Genomic DNA, 4,598 nt, shown 5'->3' on the forward strand with positions numbered 1-4,598 from the left:
CGATTCGATGAGCGGTCACAAGATGAAATAAAATAAAAAATCCTACCCAATGACCTCTACACACCACTCCGTCCGGCCTTACACACCATGTGGGGATAAAATCGACCCACCCATCCCTACATACCAAAAAATAACACCGGTGGTGGCACTAATAGGAATTGCAGTAGAGCTGCCAGTACAGTACACTTCTTCCAATCATAATAACCCATCCCCCTGCAACATATCATAATATCATGCATGCATGCAACATGTATAAAATGGCATGCTCAATACAATCATACATCTCATAAGGGCATAATAGTCATTTTACCTCATAGAGGCATAACTGACATTTATAAATTTTTGGGTCAAGGTATACTTACCGACCTAATAGTAGCTCCACAGTCATCTCGGATGACCCGTACAACCTTACAAGTTAAATAGTAAAAATAGGCCCAAGGCTCATAGTGGAGGCCCATGTGGGCCCACACGCCCGTGTGGCCCACAAGTCCAAATCTGGCCTTGGTCGTGTAAACCACATAGCCTAGCCTAATATTTTCCATTCGTCCATGTGGTTTACTCGTTGTGGGGCCCACACGACTTATTTCGGCCCACATGGCCCAAAACGACCTAAGTCCATGAAATCGCTCATGGTCGCCTCTACGATCAAATGCCCATGTTTATGCGTTTGGTTTACCACACGAGAGATCGTACGCCCGTGTATCATTAATAGTAACAATTACCGGCTTTTGTCGACTTACGATTAGGTAGTGTTTACACACCTGTTCACAAAAACATGCGAATAGTCCACGAGTACTCCAACTTACATTCAATCACTAGTTTCGGTTAATTGTATCCCAATCGACCTATCCAAGACCCCACCAAAATACTTGCCCAAAAGCTTACCTCTCACTTGATTAGGTCAGTCGATTATGGCTTGCACACTGAATCCGTTTGCAAGAGACTAATCAATAGGCCTTAAGGGTTATTTGCATTCCAACCAATACTTATCAACCATCAAACAAATGAACAGTTTGAACTAGACGAAAAGTCACTTACCGAAAATACAGAGTCTTGATTAGAAGAAAAGAACAATCGACCACACCTACACAAAAGCTGAAAGTACAGAGAGTGATAGTGGCAAAGTGGAACGATTGTACTCTTACCAAAAAATGACAACGAAGGAAGATGTTAGATGAAGCTATTAGTGTGACCGAAAGAGAGAAATAATTACCATGTACCCACACTGGTCGAAATACAATTGTCCAGAACTGAAAGAGTAGAAGGGAAGTATTCGACTTAGCCATTAGTTGCAAAGAGGAAGGAGTTGTGAAAGAAAAAAGGACATGGTATTCGGCTAAGGGACAACAACCGGTTGGGAGAGAAAAGAAGAAGGGAATTTGCCTAAACCAAGAGCTAGCAACCAAAAGAATAGAAGGAGGGAAATAGGGTATTTGGCTACACTAGCTAAGAAAAGAGAGGGAAAGAGTAAGAAGCAATCAGTTCAAAAAGATCACAGTTGAGAAAGAGGGGAAGAAGAGAGAGTTCGGCCAAAAGGAGAAAGAATCAAAAGCAAAAACGATTGCCCAAAATCAAAGTAGGCAAACTGTAAGTTACCCTAAAGGAACTCTAACACAATCGGCCACCAAGCAAAAGAAAACCTCAAAAACAGAAAAAAAACCAAAACTTGAGAAATAGTAGCCAAACTCAACCGAAATCCTATATCCCTACAATCCAATTTCGGCATAACACCTATTTATGTCATAAAATCCCCATATTTATTTAAGAAGCCTACTGACTAGAAATAGGGTTTATTCAGGTAAGAACAAAATTTTTGCATAAGCCAAGGCTTGAACTCAAGACTTCTCAGACTCTTCCCAGAACACATAACCACTGAAGTAGATACACAGTTGTGTGACACAACATACATAAATAAATACTTAGATTTTGGGGTGTTACAACTCTACCCCTTAAAAGAAAATTTCAGCCTCGAAATTTACCTGGTCAAAATAGATGAGGGTATTATTGTCGCATCGACTCCTCGGGTTCCCACGTGGCCTCTTCAGAACTGTGATTAAGCCAAAGTACTTTAACCAGTGGGATAGACTTCTTTCTCAAGACCTTCACATCACGCTCTAGAATATGGATTGGCTCCTCCTTAAAAGTCAGATCTGGTCTAACCTAAATCTCCTTAGTTGAAATAACATGCGTGGGATTAGAGCGATAGCACCTCAACATAGAGACGTGGAACACATCATGAATTCGGTCTAACTCTGGAGGTAACTCAAGCTAATATGCAACCGGTCCCACACATTTCAGTATGCAGTAAGGCCCAATGAACCTAGGGCTTAGCTTGCCTTTCCATACAAACCTCAGTACCATCTTCCATGATGAGACTTTGAGAAAAACTAAGTCTTCTACAGAATACTCAATCTCCTTACATTTCAGATCTGCATACAACTTCTGTCTGTCTGATGCTACCTTCAGTCAATCCTGAATTAGTGTAACTTTATCCTCTGTATCAGAAACCAACTCAGGGCCCAGAACACACCGTTCACCCAACTCAATCTAACACGAAGGAGTAAGACACCTACGACCATTTAATGCCTTGTAAGGTGCCATCTGTATGCTAGACTGGTAGCTATTGTTATATGCAAACTCTGCTAACGGCAAATAATTCTCCCAACTACCTCGGAACTCTATCACATAACTCCTTAACATGTCCTCCAATACCAAAATCATCCTCTCTGACTGACCATCTGTCTGAGGATGGAACGCAGTACTGAAGTCCAACCTTATACCCAATGCTTCATGTAGCTTCTTCTAGAACCGAGACGTAAAGCGAGGATCTCTATCAGATATTATAGAAACCGGTACCCCATTCAGTCACACTATCTTAGACACATATAGTTTAACCAACTTCTGCAACGAGTAATCAGTAGAAACAGGTATGAAATGGGCAGATTTGGTCAATCGATCCACGTTGACCCATATTGAATCCTTCTTAGTAGGCGTTAAGGGTAGGCCACTTACGAAGTCCATAGTCACTCTTTCCCACTTCCAAAGCGGAATCTTAACTGGTTGAAGTAACCATGAAGGTAACTGATGTTCAGCCTTAACCTGCTGACAAGTAAAGCATTTACTCACGAAATCGGTAACTTCACGCTTAAGACCTAGCCACCAATATAATTCCCGAAGGTCTCAGTAGATCTTATTCCCTTTGGGATGCATAACAGAAGGACTACTATGTGCTTCTCACAGTATAGACTACCTCAAATCAGTATCCCTCGGTACACAGACTCTCCCACGGAAACATAATACCCCTTTTCTATTCAGTCCAAAATCTAAAGTTTCCCTACTCTCAATTTGTCGGAATCGAGGACCCAGTGACTCATCCTCCAACTGTTTACCCTTAATCGGCTCAATCCACGTCGATTTAGCCTAAATTTTAGCCAATAGACTACCATCATCAAATAAGCTGAGACGAGCAAACATTGCCCTCAGATCCGTCATAGCCCTACGACTTAGTGCGTCAACCACCACTTTGGCCTTACCAAGATGGTATCCAATCGAATAATCAGAATCCTTAAGTAGCTCAATCCATCTATGTTGCCTAAGATTTGGCTCTTTTTGAGTGAGGAGATACTTGAGGATTTTGTGATCCATGTAGATGATACACTTCTCACCATACAGGTAATGCCTCCAAATTTTTAGTGCGAATACCACTGCGGCCAACTCCAAGTCATGCTAAACCTTCTTTAACAGGAACTGAGTCAAGTATAGTTAGGCCTGCTATTGCTGCAAATTACTTTGAACTAAAACCTAACACTATTCAAATGATATAGCAATTTATTCAGTTTGATGGTTTGTAGGATGAGGATCCAAACACTCACTTGGCAAATTTCCTGGAATTCTACGATACATTTAAAATTAATGGCATTTCTGACGATGCTATTCGTCTTCGGTTATTCCCTTTTTCATTGAGAAACAAAGCTAAACAGTGTTTGAACTCATTACCACGAGGATCAATCACAACTTGGGAACAAATGACTGAAATATTTCTATTAAAATATTTCTGCCTACTAAAACGACTAAATTATGTAATGATATCTCTTCGTTTGTGCAGATGGGCTTAGAAACTCTCTACGACGCATGAGAGAGATACAAAGACTTACTAAGATGGTGCCCTCACCATGGGTTACCGCTTTGGCTTCAGGTTCAAACATTCCATAATGGCGTGATTCCTTCGACTCGGTAAATGGTTGATGCAGCTACTGGCAGAACCATCAATAATAAAACACCTGAAGATGCTTATAAGTTCATAGAGGAGATGTCACTGAATAACTAGTGACAAGTCATGAGGACTAAGCCAACTAAAACAGCAGGCGTTTATAACGTCGATTCAGTTACTATGCTGTCAAACTAGGTAGAACTTCTAAATAAAAAGATTGATGGTTTACTTGGTTCTACTCAGGTACATACAATAATGAGGTGCAAGATGAATGGAGGAGGAGCATGCACAGAGTATCAACCCTTCAACACTAGCATCGAGAAGGAACAAGTCCAATATATGGGTAACAATAACTCTCAATCCCAAAATAACCCATATAGTAACACTT

At 40.9% G+C, this 4,598-nt stretch overlaps 1 non-coding gene across 1 annotated transcript; it reads right to left on the reverse strand.

Annotated features, from left to right (window-relative positions):
* Window positions 1–4,072: 4,072 nt before the first annotated feature.
* LOC128281269 (small nucleolar RNA R71) lies at window positions 4,073–4,179 on the reverse strand. Its single transcript, XR_008271482.1, has one exon. It is a non-coding gene; the product is annotated as a small nucleolar RNA R71 (small nucleolar RNA).
* Between the last annotated feature and the right edge of the window lie 419 nt (window positions 4,180–4,598).

This window comes from Gossypium arboreum, chromosome 9 (genome assembly GCF_025698485.1).
Source record: "Gossypium arboreum isolate Shixiya-1 chromosome 9, ASM2569848v2, whole genome shotgun sequence".
Taxonomy (NCBI): Eukaryota; Viridiplantae; Streptophyta; class Magnoliopsida; order Malvales; family Malvaceae; genus Gossypium; species Gossypium arboreum.